Source organism: Schistocerca serialis, chromosome 1 (genome assembly GCF_023864345.2).
Source record: "Schistocerca serialis cubense isolate TAMUIC-IGC-003099 chromosome 1, iqSchSeri2.2, whole genome shotgun sequence".
Classification (NCBI taxonomy): domain Eukaryota; kingdom Metazoa; phylum Arthropoda; class Insecta; order Orthoptera; family Acrididae; genus Schistocerca; species Schistocerca serialis.
Window position 1 is genome coordinate 702,531,343 of NC_064638.1, and position 19,215 is coordinate 702,550,557.

Sequence of the window (19,215 nt, forward strand, 5' to 3'; positions counted from 1 at the left end):
ATGGGTAGCTCTGAGGGATGAAGTAGTGAAGGCAGCAGAGGATCAAGTAGGTAAAAAGACGAGGGCTAGTAGAAATCCTTGGGTAACAGAAGAGATATTGAATTTAATGGATGGAAGGAGAAAATATAAAAATGCAGCAAATGAACCAGGCAAAAAGGAATACAAACGTCTAAATAACAAAATCGACATGAAGTGCAAAATGGCTAAGCAGGGATGGCTAGAGGATAAATGTAAGGATGTAGAGGCATATATCATTAAGGGTAAGATAGATACTGCCTACAGGAAAATTAAAGAGACCTTAAGAGAAAAGAGAACCACTTGTATGAATATCAAGAGTGCAGATGAAAAACCAGTACTAAGCAAAGAAGCGAAAGCCGAAAGGTGGAAGGAGTATAAAGATCTATAGAAGGGCGATGTTCTTGAGGGTAATATTATGGGGATGGAAGAGGATGTAGATAAAGATGATACCATGTGCAGAGTTTGACAGAGCACTGAAAGACCTAAGTCGAAACAAGACTCTGGGAGTAGACAACATTCCATTAGAACTACTGATTGCCTTGGGAGAGCCAGCCATGATAAAACTCTACCATCTGGTGAACAAGAGATATGAGACAGGCGAAGTACCCTCAGACTGCAAGAAGAATATAATAATTCCAATACCAAAGAAAGCAGCTGTTGACAGGTATCAAAATTACTGAACTATCAGCTTAATAAGTCACAGCTGCAAAATACTAACAATAATTCTGTACAGACAAATGGAAAGACTGGTAGAATCCGACCTCGAGGAAGATCAGTTTGTATTCCACAGAAATGTTGGAACATGTGAGGCAATACTGACCCTACGACTTATCATAGAAGATAGATTAAGGAAAGACAAACCTACGTTTCTGGCATTTGTAGACTTAGAGAAAGCTTCTGACAATGTTGACTGGAATACTGTCTTTCAAATCCTGTAGGTAGCAGGTCGTTCCAATTTATGTCGGAACTGAGCATAAGTCAGAGAAAGACATACCCACCACCTTCTGCAACCTATGTAGTAACAGAACGACCTGACTTACTGCAACAGGATCGTGTTTTGACCATTCAGTGGAAATGTGCACAATGTGGTATGTCTCCAAACTAGATACAGATACTACAGCCTGAAGGAGATCCGCACCCATTCAAATCAGTCAGCCCAACATTCTTATTATTCTCTATGATTACTAGGTGTAGACCTTGTGGTGAACACACTGTTTGACGCCATCTTGGATAATGGTACTTGCGTCATCAGTTGATGTCTAGCTGCCATCTTGGATTACGTCACAGAATGGGCAACAGTGCCTTCTGGTGGTGGTACTGTGTACTAGGTCAGTTGGAGTGTGGACCTCCTGGTGAACACACTCGATGGTTGGTCTGTCTCTAACTGTTTAAATAAAGACTGGTGCATGATTTCGACAGTTGACCATCAGCAAGCATGTTTCCAGAGTTTTTTAGATGGCTTATTATTTTGACAATTTACGAGTTGTTTGGCTCTCTGGGCATAAATGTATTGCATTATTTGCGAGTGTGTAGTCTGTGCAACGTGTTATTTTTGACGGTATTCAATCAGCAAGTGTGTGTGTAGAGCATTATGCATGAGTTATGTAGGAGTAGTTTGCAGGTCTGTATGCTGCAGGGCATGTCAGAGCATGTGTTCTGTATCGCTGTGATATAGTCGATCCCTAAATAAATTGCTCCAAAATAAATAAAGTACACTCCTTCCTATCTCCATCAGCCTAGTGCAGGCTGATTCCGTTTCCCACCAACACCTTAGGATGAGGTGGTAGTTGGGTGAGTGAGGTTGGTGCAAGTGTCCTTTCTTTTGTGCCATCTTCTTATATTAGTAGCGAAACCCCAAGTGACTTATCTTCCCATCAAAACTCAAACTTGGCGCCAGTTCATAAGAGGAAGTGGCGGTTGGGTGACTTAGGTTAGTGGAGGTATCCCAAGTGACCTATCTTCCAGCGATTTTCTTTGCTTAGTAGAGATTATTGGGGTGTGATGAATTATCCTATTGGAATTCGAACTTCCCGCCATTTTTCTGGGGGAGGGGGCTTAGGTTAGTGGAGGTAGCCCAATTGACCTTCTTCCTGCCAAAATTCAAACTTCTCACCAAAATCCACCATCTTGATGACGTTATACCGCCATCTTGGATGACTTCATGCACTGTTACCAAGTCTACACGCAGCCATCTTGGATGACGTCGTCGCCGCCATCTTGGATACATCTGGCAACAATGCAGACTGTGCTCATAAAGGCTTTCTCCCGATACTGACGGTTCTTTCCCTGTTTTGTATGCCATTCGGATGTCGTCAACATGATTGGTGGCATCATTGTGGCCGTCGGTATTTTTAACTGCAATTATTGTCAGATCGTCTTCAACGAGTTTCTCAACAGATACCACGTTATAAGAGTCACAATCAAGACAAATGTTTGGGCCGCAAGTAGTTGTAGAACGATTAGTAAGAAATTTGTCAATTTCGGTAAATATTTTTAAACTCTCTTCTTTTGCCTGACGTTGTTTTTGCTTAAACCCACCACTGGGTTTCTTTTTTTATCCACAGTCTTAGTTGACTTCAACAAAAACTTTGCAAAGTAAACAAACAGTCCTATTGCTTGATTACCCGTATGTGTTCGAGTCGAATACTCACTGCACGGCACTGACTTTACACATTGTTAAGAATAATTCTGATATAAACATTGTGCTAAACATATTACAATATGTCAGCTCAGAAAAAGAGCAGGTGAAGAATGTGAAGCCACTGAAGACAGTAGGCTACTTACCGTTATTCGTTCATCTGTTAATGTTTTAACTCTCTCAACATCTGTAACTGATGGATACAGCCATACAGGTCACCACTGGAGCTATTATTTGCTACAATGATGAGGAGACTATCACTAGTACAATCTTCAAAACCATCCACGACCAAGATCCTCATTTTCTCTTCTTCTTTTATGAAATTTAGAGTGCAATTGGTTACAACAATTTATCGGCATCTGTAATTAAGGATCATTTGCTTTTTTAAAAAAATCTTTATTTCAATAACAACTATAATAGTTACACAAATAAACCCACCACGTTAGTGATTAGTGGGTCCTAATGTTAATAAAATATTATATGTTATCAGCAGCTATTACAGTTATTACAATGTTACAATTAATTTATGAGCTACTGACAGTGTGACACGGTACATGTTAATAGGCAGATTACGATTGTTAATCTGTACACTACTACATAGCTGTTAATTTTCCTACCTACTTGTTAATTCCTAACTGCCTGCAGCGTTACAGGTGTGTCAGCCTAGATATAAACCTACTTCAAGGCCTTGCTCATCGAGCTAATCCCGATGAGCGTGCCCCTGACACTGGGCAGGCCAAAATTTCTTGTCGCTGCAGGTTCCTAATTTGGTGTCTACTTCTAATGCTACTAACTACTACTAACCTACGTCAAATCCGGTGCTGTCTTAGTCGAGAACAGGTGTACCCCAGTTCCCCTAGCCCAGCACGTGGTGGATTCCAACTAAAAGTCGACCTGTCCACGCACAGGCAGTACAGGATTAGGGTATTAGGACACGTTCAGTGGTTGGTTCTAGTCGCGAAAGTCCCTCAGGTATGCAGTCAGAACTTTTCGCGATACCTCATTTTCCAAGTTGTTCAGAGTTTTGAATGTCTCTTCGTGTCTTAATAAGTCGTATGTGTTGTTGTTTGGAAGTTGTTGTCTTAATGTAGCTGCTACATCATCGAAAAGGGGGGCGAGAATCCGAAGGTTCTTCTGCCAGATTCATCCATTTCCCAAGATTCCTGCCATAAGTCCTCACCCCTTCTTTGTATTTCTCCCTTGTCCCTAGCCAAAGCTCCCAGCATGTTCTCTATTTTCATGTCGTTCCCTTTCTTGAGCCAGTACCATGCTGATTGTTCCCATATTTTAATATCTAGAGGACAGAGCCCAATTATCACTAATAGGGCACTTCCTGAGGATGTTCTGTAAGCCCCCACAGATCTTAACAGCATGTTCCTTTGTAATCTTCTCACTGTCATGGCAGGCACTACCCTTGTGAGCCTGTGCGCCCAGACTCCCGATCCGTAACCCACTACTGAAGTTAGTGCACAACTTTATTAGGTGTGGTGGAAGGTGAAATCTTTTGTGTTCTATGGAGATGAGGTTATTGAGTACTTGTAGTGCTTTTTGGGTTACAGACTCAATGTGCCTTCCGAAGTTCCACCTTTCATCGATGATGACACCCAAGTAGCGAGTCTCTTGTCGTCTGAGAACTGGTGAGCCCCCAATTCTAACTGTAGGGTTTCTTACTAGTTGTCCTTTCAGCAATAGGTATGTTGATTTAGTTGGTGAAATTGACATTTTAGTATTAGTACACCATAGTTGCAATTTTTCCATAGCTCTTTCTATTTTTGGTTCTGTGTCTTCACGGCTCCGGCTGCCGACCAGCAGAAGGAGGTCATCTGCGTAGGCTATCACCTCTAGCACCTCTTCACTCTGTTGCAAACTGTCTAGAAGTGGTTCCATGTGGATATCCCAGAACAGGGGACCTAGGACAGAACCCTGGGGACATCCCTTAGTTGAGGTTTTTCCAACTCTGCCGCCAGGGGATGATAGCCAGACCTCCCACCCTTCACAATAGCTCCTCAGGCAACCATATAGCGCCCCTGGATACTCTTTCTCCCGCAGGCAGGAGAAGAGCGAAGGCCACCATAGGTTGTCAAAGGCGCCACTGATGTCAACCATGATGCCGACAATGTACCTGTACGGGGTAGAGCCACAGACCTCGGCCGCCAGAGCGATTGCGTCAGTTGCTGATCGCCCCGGGCTGAAGCTGAACTGCCTGCCGCTCATCCCACACAGCACTCGGTGTGCAGTCAGTCTGTCAGCTAGCAATTTTTCGAATAACTTCACTAAGATGTCTAATAGGCACATCGGTCTGTAGGACTTAGCTTCAGCTGGGTCCTTATTGGGTCCTTTTTTAATAATCACTACGTTGGCTACTTTCCAAATTTTTGGGAATTTTTCCTGTCTGAGACATTCATTGTATAGATGGGTAAGTGGAGCTACCAGTTGGGGCGCCAGGAACTGCACTACCTCCGCCACAATGCCGTCTGCTTTAATGTGGGCAGTCACCTCCCCTTCAGAAAAGGGGTAGACTGCCCTATCGTTTGTCATTCTGTCAGGATCTTCGTTTCGTAATTGAGACTGGTCTTCGGTGTCACTATCCACATCATCATCAGGCAGCAGGGACTGGAGAAGGTTCAAATGGCTCTGAGCACTATGGGACTTAACTGCTGAGGTCATCAGTCCCCTAGAACTTAGAACTACTTAAACCTAACTAACCTAAGGACATCACAAACATCCATGCCCGTGGCAGGACTCGAACCTGCGACCTTAGCGGTCGCACGGTTCCAGACTGTAGCGCCTAGAACCGCCTGGAGAAGGACCTCGGCAGTTTCCTGCCAGGATTCCGTCACCCATCCCTATGCCTGATCGTTGATAGCTCATTGGGGAGCGGATCTTTCCCCTAACTAGTTTATAGGGTACACCCCATGGGCCCAAGGCCAACTGGTCCAATACAAATCTCTCCCAGCTCTGTAATCTGACTTCTTTAAGTTCTTTTTGAAATTTCTCTTTCGCCTCCCGGTATTGCAGTAACCATCTTTGCTTTTCCCACCAGACGACACTGCGCTGGTAGTACCTCCTCAGCCTTCTGACAGACTGACGCAAATCCTCTAGTTCCGCTGACCATGGTGACGGGGAGGCCGCCATGGCCCTCCTTCTGGTTGGAACAGCTGCCTTCACCACTCTGGTAACTGCACTCACCAGTTCTTCAGCCCTCTTTCCCAGGTCCTGTTGCACGTCAGCTTCTGGCAATGGAGGAATGTCGCACTCTCTCGCTAGTCTCTCCCAATCTGCTCTTTTGTAATTCAGTTGCAGCTCCCACCCTATGGCCCAGTGGCACTCTCTGTCTCCTAGGCCAAAAGTAATGAGATTGTGATCACTTGTTGTAGCATTTTCTTTGACTTCCCAGTTTTGGATTATGTTGGCAGTGTTTGTTGTGACAAGGATCTTTCGTTTAGGGAAATTCCCTACACAGACAGTTGGGTTACCATACTCAACGCCATATTATTGCTTGTCCGCTACGACGTGCCTCCTCGCTGCCGCGGAGAATTCTAGGACCGTGCGGAGCAAGGCCTTGGCAGACGCAGGGAGAAAATGTTGGTGTTTGGCAGGGCCTGCAATTTCGCGCGCAATACCGTCGCTTTCGATGGTAAAAATGACACGCGGCAGCAACAGCATTCCGCACTAATATATTGTTGAGACTTCATATTAAAATGTGGTCACACACTGTCAAACACACTGCTAGTAATCCATCGCCGCTCACTGTTAGTTGGAAAAGATTGGCAGCCATGGTAACTCCTACTTCAATCGACAACGCCCGACAGGCGGTAGCGTCCACGTCTTAGCGGAGAGCAATACACGCTGTTTTGTTTATGCTCTTGAGATGGGAGAAATTTTTGTGATTTCAGTTCGTGCCATTCGAGCTTTGTTGGTCAGGGTCCAGGAAGTTAAAATTCGAAAATTCATGATTCAACTAAGGTATTATGTAACTTTTTCGAACGTCGTTCATGGAGATCGAGGGGCCCCTTGAACTTGGGGCCCCAGTGCATTGCCCCGCTTACCCCTATGCTAACTATGCCATGAATAGGGCAAGCAGAATAACACAGTATGCTAAATGACACACAGGAGCTACACTCTGCTACCAAGGAGCTCCACCAGCTACTCACCGATGCGATGTATTTATTCCCTTTATTGTCATTTCATTCCCCTGCACGGGTGGGCTGCCTATACTACGTACAACACGACTACCTAATATACTGAGAACAGGCATCAGCACAACAATGATTGAAACACACGTGGGCACCAGAGAAAGACACTGTCCGCTTTCCTAACAGGTGATGTGCACATACGGCTTGGCTTCGCTCGGTGTTGACCGTTGTGACTCTCCACACGCTGGACAGGTCCATGTTCTAGACCTTTCTGGTTCCGTCTCCCTCGCTGGCCGCAAATGACCTCCGCCATTCCGCCAGAGGACGGTCCGAGAGGTGCTAGCGTCGAAATCCGCACACAGCAAGAGCCCTCTCGCGGAAAGCGTCACCGAAAGCGACCGTAATCTCGGCGCTGTTGACGGAAAGTCCAAATGTGCCGCTTCGCAATGCACAATACGTACCATATTAAATGCAGGTTAACAGCTGTGAGCATCTGCACCCTGTTAGACCGTCAGTCACAATATAAACACAAGATAGTGTTGGGGTTAGCAAGAGTTTACTGCAGAAAAGGCCTACAAACTGCACAGTTTTATGGCCTAAAATCTCCACAGTTTTGTGGACTATGCACTGTGTTCGTCATATATATTGTCCAGTAACGAATTTGATTACCTGTCAGAAACCTTTCGCAGCAGGACGTGTAGGAAGAGAGTCAATGAGATTCTAGGAGGTGCCGACAGGGAGAGATTTGAAGCGATGACGGCTCCACTGACGTGGTCATCTGTGCTTTGTTTCTCGGTTGAGAATCCATGTCGCGAACAGGCCGATCGAGGTGGCCCCAAAGATTTTCGATTGGGTGTACAGCAAGGGAGTTTGGTGGACAAGGGAGTACGGTGAACTCATCCTTGTGCTCCTTAAAACCATGCACATTCACTGCAAGCTGTGTGACACAATGCATTGTCCTGCTAGTAGATGCCATCGTGCCGAGGAAAAAACAAACGGCAAGATCGGGTTGACATGGTCCCCAAGGATAAAAGAGTAATTGTTTTGATCCATTTCTCCTTCCATAATGACGAGCTCACCCAGGCAATGACAGAAAAACATTCCACATACCATAACGCTCCCTCCTCTGGCTTGGACCCTTCTGATTGTTGCAGGGCCGTACACGCATGAATGATTCACCTGAAAAGGCCATCTGTCATCACTCCTTGGACATTCACGTAAGGTACTGGCGTGCGAATTCCAGCCTTCGTCGGCAGTGAACAGCAGTCACCACTGATGCATGAGCCAATTGCCTGCTGCGGAGGCCCATACACAGCAACGTTCGCTGAACGGTCATTAGGAGGCACTGTTGGTAGCCCCTTGCTTAACGTGGGCGGTCAGTTGCTCAACAGTCTATCAGAGTACATCCCAGTTGCCTGGGCGGCGGTTTTGGATAGTCCCATTTTGCCATGTAAGGTATACTTTAACCACGACATCACATTAACAGTTTACAGACTTGCGTTTCCGAAATGCTTCCACTCTGCCCCGAAACTCAATGACCACCCGTTTGGACGTCAGATAAATCTCTTCATTTCAGCATTACGAGAGCGACTGCACTGTTTTCCACCTTCCCCCCCCCCCCCCACACACACACACGTTTTGTATACCCTCCATTGCTAGTGCTGTCACCTGCTGTCTGTTAGTGGTTATTGCACTTTGGCATCGAACGTAGACGATGGTCTCGTTAATGTAATTGGACCGCGTACTTTTGGATGAATCATGGCACTGTCATTCGTGCTAAGCGGGAAACCTTCACAGAACGATCCAATATGTCATGCCACAAGCTCTGCTGCATTCCAAACTCCGCTCAGGCTTGACTAACTCCTTGCCATCTCCACAGCTGCTTTTCTGACAAGCTGCGTTTCGAACACCACCATCAGAACAGGTGTAACGGACATTTTGACGTTCCCATAGTCAAGTTGGAGCCGGCGTCATGCGAATCAAGTAACCTTGAAGTAGTGTAAAGTGACGGTATCTATAATGTACTCCAAAGTCTCGTTACATTATGCTTTACTCATTGAAAAACGTAGAACTTTGCGTATGCAAAGTATGATACAAAACAAACCTGAAGTCAAAGACAACACGAGTTAGAGGCTCATGTAGAATAATGCACAAACCAGAAAAGACAATTGCCAGCAATAAGTGCTGAAATATCGTTGTAATGGTTGAACACATATTGTGAAAGACGTGGCAAGACGTGTGGCTGGTGTCAGGACCGTACCAGAAGTGTCACACGAAACATACTGGGTGGTTATTTTAACTGAAGACATCGAAATATCTCGAAAACTATACATAGGATAAAAAAAAGTTATAATTCCAATTTGTTTCTCTCAACGATACCACATTCTATCTGCCATCCAATCCCGTGCATGGGTGACGAGGGCCAACTTTGAAATAAATGAGAACCCCTATTTTTTTATTGCAGATCACGACTCTACGGCAAAATCTACATACATTTTGCCTGAATCATTTTCTTCGTTCCGCCGTACATCGCGCTGTAATTAGAGGAATAGAAATGGGGATACAATCGTAATTTACGACGTGCATCTCAATGGTCCTTGAATATCCAATGACACGTGGTGAAAGACCAGTATTTCCTAACTTCTAATTGAAAACCCTATTCACGACGTTGTGTTCATCCGAGATACCGGACAGGCAACTATTCGAGGTGCCACCGTGGCTGTGGGCGACCGGAGCTCACGTATCATGCAGACATAGAACAGATAAACGGCTCTAAACATTGTCATATTTGCGCAGTGTTCATTGCCAGCACACCTACCTGTCATTTGGAGAACACACGTACAAGTGGACGATTAACGCTGCAGCCAAAGAATAAAAAATTAAAATGATCCTGGTTTATGGAGAATGTAGGAGGCTGCTGTTGCTTTGTATGCCGAGCGTTTTCGTGGGAAAGCTTGCTCTAGTTCGTACTTTTAAAAGGTTGTGAACGCTTTTATGTCTCATGGCAGCTTACAGAGCGGCAAAATGAAACGAATCAAACATGTTACAGGAGAAGCTAATGAAATAACTGTTAGCTGCAGTGCGCCATAACACAAGGGTAAGCGCCCGGCAATTACACTCCTGGAAATGGAAAAAAGAACACATTGACACCGGTGTGTCAGACCCACCATACTTGCTCCGGACACTGCGAGAGGGCTGTACAAGCAATGATCACACGCACGGCACAGCGGACACACCAGGAACCGCGGTGTTGGCCGTCGAATGGCGCTAGCTGCGCAGCATTTGTGCACCGCCGCCGTCAGTGTCAGCCAGTTTGCCGTGGCATACGGAGCTCCATCGCAGTCTTTAACACTGGTAGCATGCCGCGACAGCGTGGACGTGAACCGTATGTGCAGTTGACGGACTTTGAGCGAGGGCGTATAGTGGGCATGCGGGAGGCCGGGTGGACGTACCGCCGAATTGCTCAACACGTGGGGCGTGAGGTCTCCACAGTACATCGATGTTGTCGCCAGTGGTCGGCGGAAGGTGCACGTGCCCGTCGACCTGGGACCGGACCGCAGCGACGCACGGATGCACGACAAGACCGTAGGATCCTACGCAGTGCCGTAGGGGACCGCACCGCCACTTCCCAGCAAATTAGGGACACTGTTGCTCCTGGGGTATCGGCGAGGACCATTCGCAACCGTCTCCATGAAGCTGGGCTACGGTCCCGCACACCGTTAGGCCGTCTTCCGCTCACGCCCCAACATCGTGCAGCCCGCCTCCAGTGGTGTCGCGACAGGCGTGAATGGAGGGACGAATGGAGACGTGTCGTCTTCAGCGATGAGAGTCGCTTCTGCCTTGGTGCCAATGATGGTCGTATGCGTGTTTGGCGCCGTGCAGGTGAGCGCCACAATCAGGACTGCATACGACCGAGGCACACAGGGCCAACACCCGGCATCATGGTGTGGGGAGCGATCTCCTACACTGGCCGTACACCACTGGTGATCGTCGAGGGGACACTGAATAGTGCACGGTACATCCAAACCGTCATCGAACCCATCGTTCTACCATTCCTAGACCGGCAAGGGAACTTGCTGTTCCAACAGGACAATGCACGTCCGCATGTATCCCGTGCCACCCAACGTGCTCTAGAAGGTGTAAGTCAACTACCCTGGCCAGCAAGATCTCCGGATCTGTCCCCCATTGAGCATGTTTGGGACTGGATGAAGCGTCGTCTCACGCGGTCTGCACGTCCAGCACGAACGCTGGTCCAACTGAGGCGCCAGGTGGAAATGGCATGGCAAGCCGTTCCACAGGACTACATCCAGCATCTCTACGATCGTCTCCATGGGAGAATAGCAGCCTGCATTGCTGCGAAAGGTGGATATACACTGTACTAGTGCCGACATTGTGCATGCTCTGTTGCCTGTGTCTATGTGCCTGTGGTTCTGTCAGTGTGATCATGTGATGTATCTGACCCCTTCCTGGGACAATGAATTCACGGTGTTCTTATTTCAATTTCCAGGAGTGTATATCGCAAGTCAGGCATGTCACAATAATGCATCGTCAGAAGTATCACCCATACCACTTGTCAGTGCATCAAGAACTTCATGGCGCCGGTTTCAATAACTGGGTAGTGTTTTGTGAATGGGCACGTCAACAAATGCAAACGACCCTTCACGTTCTTTGCCGAGGTACTATTTTCCGATAGGTCTACAATCACAAACCATGACAGCGTTAACCGGCCTAACATGCGTGGCTAGAGTGTAGACAATCCTCACTGGGGACGGCAAGTTGACCATCAACGTCCTTGGTCGGTTAACATATGGTGTGGCATCATGGGGAACAAACTCATTGGCGCTTATTTTATCGATGGCACGTTGAACTGATGGAAATATCGAACGTTTTTGGAACAGGAACAAACTGTAACTACTGCAGGGTGTTGCCCTGGACGTTCGACAACACATATGGTTTCAGCATAACGACTGCCTAACACAGTACGCAATTGGAGCATGGGAGGTATTGAACAGTGTTTACACTGGTCAGTGTATCGGCAGAGGTAGCCCTACTAATTGGCCCTCTAGGTCACCGAATTGGCGGATTTAAAAATTTTGCGCCCCTAGGCATACCATATCATATGACGCCCCCCAAAAGGAACGTGTTTTAAATAATAACTATTACCCGATCACTTCACAATCGCCGTTTTGGGTGGGAGCGCTGTGAGCTGTTTCCGTACTATTCGTTGTTCTGAAGGCCGCGTCAGCGGTCTAGTCGCACTCAATCAAAATGTAATATTCCTCCTGAACTGTACTCGGTGTACGGCAGTGGATAAAACAAACTTAAAACTGCATTGTGCTAACACATTCTTCTTTCTAAAGTCAACAGAAACGAACACAAGGAAAATAGCTTTTCATTTATGGCCTAAAAATTCAGCAGAGAGTGTAGCAGACAACGGATTTTTGTTATACATTCACTTTGAATAGGTTCTTTTACACGAAACCGTTGAAAATGAAAATAAAATAGTTGTGTTACGACCTAAAAATTAAAGCGAACGAGTATACATTAGAAATTAATACGTACTTTTAGAGAGATGCGTTCAAAATTAAAATTAAATTGTCGTTTAACGGTCTAATAACTTGAATGTATAGCAGATAATAAGAAATATGTGAATCTATAGGAAAGCGTAAGAAGTGTAAATGAAATAGAGATTTCGGTGCACGAACTAATAACTAAGTACAGACGAACAATCATAGAACTGGATTTGCTATTACACAATTTTACTGATTATAGTGGAAAAATTAAATTTCTTTTATAATCTAATAGTTAACGTGTAAAGATTTAGGGTCTGTGTAGCTAGATGCCGCATAATAAGTGTATGCAATACTTTTAATCCATGTAAGCGCTAAACAGTTTTGTACTGCAGTTACTGCTCTCACCATAGCTGTTTCTAACGGTATTGGCAAAGCTTTTATGTTTTTATCTACAGAACTGAACTAAGTTATTTATTAACACTTTTTCATCTGAGCGTACTCTCCGACAGCGTATATTTCCGCAATTATACATTTCAGCAGACGCCAAGAATACGCATCAGTTGTAATATACTACAGTATCAATCAGTATGACTTGAATGTACAACGCTGAGAGCCTGGGTCATTCGGGTATTGTTCAGTATTAACGGACGCCTTCGGTCACGTCTGCACGTAAACGACGTTTAGTTCCGCGTTGTGCCATCGGTTATTGTAAAATAAACAGGTAATTCATAGTTTGTAAATCCAATGCATGTGCTCTTAGTTATAATAAAAATCACATTATAATCTTAAATTTTTAAAACTTATGTGATTAAATAAAGAAACTCACCAGTCAGCAAAGTTTGCTTCTGTCTTTGACGGCAGAAAAGTCGTTGATCATATCTTCATAGTTCAGACGGTTATCAGTTAGGAGGCCGGCTTCGATGTGAAGAATGGCCAAGGCGTTCAATCTCTCCTCAGACAACGTAGAACGTAGGTACGATTTCAGTCTTTTAAGAGCCGTAAACGAGCGTTCTGCTGAACAATTTGTAGGCGCCGAACATAGAAATATTCTAAGAGCAATGTCAGCATTCGGAAACACGGACTGTAACCTGTCTTTTGGTAAAAATTTACTCCTTTCGACTAGTATATCACTAATCTCAGAAGATTGCAAAAGTTCCGTAAAATGTACACATTCACTGGGGAAGGTAGGCTCTAAATTTGTGTCATATGACGCTTGGAGTTTTGCTGCACCTTCAGCAATATCGTCAGGTGAACTGTTCTTAAGGTTACTGAAAACTGTGAAGGAGTCCAACAGTGTTCTATAGCTTTCCTTCCTCCTCACTACTTCGGCGTACCAAGTTGTCGAGTACTGGGAGAAATGTTTCACTTTAAATTTTTCCCTTCCAGTCAGAAAAACTTCTTCAGAGTCCGCTTCCTCCTCATAATGAAGTCTGCGTTTTCGTGATCTCTTACAGGTGCATTCACAGTCTATATCAGTCACCATCTCCATGGATTTATTTTCATAATAGTCGAACATGCCACGAATAGATGCAATAAATCCTACAAGTGATTCATATAATTCTTGCACTATTTTAGTATCAATATTTACACCTTGATATTTCAGATTTACACTATTAAATCTCTGGAGTATATCGTTCCCAACTGTCATCATGAATACTGTTTCTAGTCTGCTGAGTTGATTCAATAAAGCTGAAGCCTCATTTCGCACAAGTGGTTTTTTCAAATGTATTATTGGCAATATGTGTGAGGGCATTGATATCGCCCTCCCAGTTTTCACACACTTCCTCTCTTGCTGACCAATGTGTCTTTGATAAGAATTTTACCGTTTTGCTTCCTGGTTTCATGAAAGAAAGACGTTTATTCCAGCGCTATGTAGAAGCAGGGAAAAAATTATTTTGCACTACATTGAAAAATGAACATGCTTTCCGACAACATCTTGCAGCATTAGTGGCGACTAAATTCAAAGAATGTGATGCACAGGGCACATAATGCGTTTTCGGATTTCGTTCTTTAATGTGTGCCTGCAAACCAGTGTAGGTTCCTGATATATTGCTTGCGTTGTCATATGACTGGCCTCTACAGTCACTAATATCAATGGAATTTATAGACAAGACTGTACAGCCTCAGCTAAGTTTTCGGGCTTGTGTCCCGGGTTTGGTAAAAACAGAAGGAAAAGTTCAACAGGTTCACCATTCTTGTTCACGTATCTTAATATGAAAGATAATTGATCAGTATGTGAAATGTTCGCAGTAGAATCTACCATTATAGAGAAATATTTGGCGTGTTTTATTTCACTTACGATATATCTTTTTATTCGTTTAGAAGATTGTTAAAGAAAGATAACTTGTATGTCCCTGCCCTGGATTTCCTTATCGTTCAATGTGCACTGAGGGAAAAGGATCAAATTCGGCTATAAGTTCAAGAGACATTATAAATTGACCATTATGTAACGAATGGAATCTTTCTACGTGTCTAAACAGGGGAAGTCCACGACTTGTTAGCTTCTTCACTACTGCAAACAACTTTTTCAACACACTGCGCCAGTACCTTTTTTTCTGTCTCAACATATGACTCGAAATGGTTATCTATTGTTCCAAGTGACTCCTTTCTTGTTAAGAGGGATAACTCATAATTTTTATGTTCAAGTGAATTCTCCTGATGAGATAAAATATTAGAAATATTTTTCCAATCTGCAATACCATTATTAGCAATTGCGGGCAACGTCCGGTGCATGGTGCACATAAAACAGCACTGATGGTACAGGAGTATACTAGAAAATGAAGTTGATTCACCACTTAAAAGTTTACAGTAAAATACTTTTTTGTTCAAATATCTGGTTTTATCCCCTATTGATCTTCTTGAATTAGAAAAATCACCGTTACAATTTTGGTTAATGCCACGTTGTAAGAGAATGTCGATTGATGGTTTATTGACACAACATTCTGCAGGATCATAACTACCGAGGTTATTTCTTTTTGTAATGTCTGACTCGAAACTTAGTTTTTCGTGAAACTCGAAATCAGGAACAATTTGGTTTCCTTCATTTTGTTTCGTATGTATTTACTTCTTTTACAACAGCTGTAGTGCCAGAAATATCATCTGTACTACTTGAACACTTTTTGCGAAAAATTTATCTACTGTGCCAAGCGTTTTTAGAACATAGGCTTCTCGTACTCGCCCTTCCTTCGATAATTTGCGAAATGTCGCTCCACTTCATTTTGCACGTTTGCTTTTTTCACTGTTATTCATGTTAAGGCACTTACAAAATTGTCAACCAACAGCTAAAACAAAAGAAAAAAAAACTAAAAGGAAAGAAAGAAAGACTGTATCCAGTTCCAATCGTACTACACTGCACATGAGCACAAAGCTTTTTACTTTAAACACGGCTCACGAACGCAAATATTTTTCCTTTAAGAGCGATGAACTAACCAACTCGGATTACTCGACATAACTGTGCTATGAAAGAACGACAATGCAGAATAATTTAATTTCATTGTCGCCTGTTTCTGTGTTGTCAGTGAGCAGTAGAAGCACACCTGCCGGCTGGAATTCGTCTCGTAAAGAAAACGGGATAGTCCCTTTTTTGCTTTTGTTTCCCGCGTCGTATGAATTTTAGCTGGGTGGCAAAAATATTCTGAATATTCCTGACACTGTCTTTCTAATTTAAAAATCAATTAATTTTTGCAGTTTCTTGCAGTGAGATGTGGTGGATCGAATCGTATCCCACTTATTATTATAACATTTTAGCGGTTTCGGTTGGCACAGAAGACAGACTACAAAGTTTAAGTAGTCTTGTTGGCAGTTGATGTGGTGTGTTGTCATTTGTGTGAACAGTGCTGTTATGTCTACAAGCAAATGCACCTTCTGTTCCAACATAAAATAAAAATAACCTTTCCTCAAAGAAAAAAAGTTTAGTTAAGAAGTTTAATATGAAATTTACAATGCCACGTACTATTCGATTACACAGAGAGGGAACTTTGATATTGCGCAGGCTGCAGCACAATAAATGAGGCAAACGAAAGTTGGTTTCTTCTTCCTTTTTTGCCAAAAAAGTAACTAAGTAAATAAATAAATAAATAAAATTTTTAAACTGTTGTGAAGTGTATTTCACACATTATTAGATATTCTGCTTATGTTCTTTTCATATAAACATGTGCTAAAAATGTAAAACATTCCCCGTATCAACATGTTTTGTTAAACTGGTGTCATTAAATCAAAGCTCAGATACTGAAGACCAAAGAGCTTTCGCATTAATTACAGTAATGGACGGCTGACTTGATACTTCCCCGTAGTTTCTGCAAGAAATTTCAGTACAGTCGGGTTTTACATACTGAGACCCACATATGTTACAGTATTTAAGAAACTGCTGATCAGTTTATTACAGCTTTTCAGGGGTCCCAGTATTTTCACAGGGAAAATAGTTAAGTAGAAGCCAACAACATTCTCAGAATAATAATGTTTCAAACATTGTATTGTAGACTGCTGTCCTGACAGCTTAGTTCAAAATATTTTGAAGAATCATGTAGATGAATGTTAAATTTCCATTGAGTCACCAAGTAAACTATGTATATTTCCAAGATTGTATTGTCGAATTTCTTTCGTAAGGCTTATTTAAACTAGCAAGTTGTTTAACAATATTAAAAATTTTTGTCTTTTGTAAGAGCAGTTACTTTAAAATTTAACAGATTAAAATGAGTATTGAGCAAAAAATGCCATCCCCCTTAAGGTTCCACCCCTAGGCCTGTGCTTAGGGGCTCTATATGTAAATCTGTCATTGATTGAACATTTATTTTTTCTTTTTGCTAATGCCTTGTCCCGCAGCTTCGTGGGGTCGGCATGGTTAGGATCGAATTTGGCAAGGTTAATGTTTTTAAGGGGTGGCCGGATGCCCTTCCTGGCGCCACCCTGTAACCACCGGGACAGACTTAGTATACCCCAGCTGTCTGCATCTAGTCTAATCCATGTAATAGTGCAAACGTGTTCAGATGTCTGTGAGTCATGTAACTAAGGCGGAACGTGGGGACCATCCCGGCATTCACCTAGTGGGATGTGGAAAACCGCCTAAAAACCATATCCAGGCTGGCGAGCACACTGGCCCACGTCGGTAATCCGCCGGGCGGATCCGATCTGGGGCCGGCGCGACTGCCCGAGTCCAGAAAGCAGCGCATTAAGCCGTCGGCACACGGACCGTGCTGTCGAACGTTAACGTTGAGTGTGCCAAGTTCAACGTGCTGCTGAACGCTCAGGAACGATGCGACTTGTGCATACGGTAAGTGGGCCCCAGCGTGGTATATGCGATCGCAACGCTCTCCAGTGGCAGTTAAGGGATGTTTCTAGTTCGTAAATCACACTGTTTACGAAACGGGCGCGCGTAAAATTCACACGTTAGCTCTATTAAAACGCACATTTCCTACATCGTCCACGAATAGGAAAGTACCATGTCCAATCAATAAGGACACAGGCTTATAAAAGTTCCATTACAAACAGTGCACTACACATTTGGAAGACTTCCCTGCATAAGATGAACATTATTTCATAATTCCCACATTTTAGTAAAACCCCAAGGTCAGTCTTACTTGATCACTGTTCCTACCCAGTAGCAGAATCTTTGCAACATGTGAATTACGAAGTGTAAAAGAAAAAGGAGCAAAATATCTTTATACAAGTAGCGCGAGCTGTCCTGTAGATTAAGACAATCGAACAAAGTCACCCCTCAAAAAAAGGTGAACTTATATTTACATAACATCAAATATTATAGCATATACTGTAACCTCCCCACAAAAATTTAAAAGTAATGAACAATATTATTTATGGATGCTAATGGACATTGCGGTAAGCGTAACCTGCCCACAATGAAATGTACTGACAATGGCAACAAAAATGTGAAATTCGCAATCTGACTCAAATATAAAATCCTCATGAAAAATTAAAGTCCATTCAGTGATAAGAAAATTTAATTAAACCGAAATATCGGTCTTTGGCCCTGTGTAAAACAATCAGAGTTAAAGTCTTACCTCAGAATAAATGGATGTCACATTTCTGCTCTTGTTGTTGCGCACCGCTTGGAGGAACTGCATTGCAAATAATAATATTCTCTTTTTTTTGTGATTCTAGTGAAATTTTTCTTCAAAAGAAGTGGAATGAAATGGGAAGTGCAACGAGATCTTTAGTTCAATAAAAAATTAAATTTTTGAAAAAATGCTTTTGAAATAAAAATTATTATTGGGGAACTTGTTGGAGAATAATTACAATTTTTCATTATCTAATAATTATATTAATTAACAGTATACCTTATTCACCATCTTGACCAGTGTTGCCGACCGCCTACATCACACAACCGCACTGGGCTACTACTACTGACCGACCGCTCTGCATGACGACTATTAGCGAACTGCTCTGCAACTAAACAGAGCTACCGACTCGCAACGACTACTGACAGAGAACCGCTCGCAACACTCGCGCGGTCAAGCGCATACTCTCTGGTCACAGATGCTACAATGCCTCGCCATCGCTGCTATGTTACATACGTGTTTCATAACCCTCCACTGGGGGGGGGGCAAAAATTTGGCAGCGATGGTGAGTCATTTGGACTTGCCAAGCGCGGCAAAATTTTTCATTAATTAACAAAATCCTACAACTTACAGAATATTTAAATGTTGTGCACACGCACTAAGTACAAAATATATCAGACAAAGACAAAATGTGAATACTAAACATAGTAGCAAATCAGAAAAATGTATATACAAATTATTTGACAGATAACAAAGTGCACAGGCACTGAAAAAATTCTTTAGCATATTCAGAACAAATAAACAGACTGGCAAAAAATATTATGTTGACAAGTGACATGAGTGCACATGCACTACAGTTGAGAACATATCAACAAATGATGAAATGTACATACAATTAG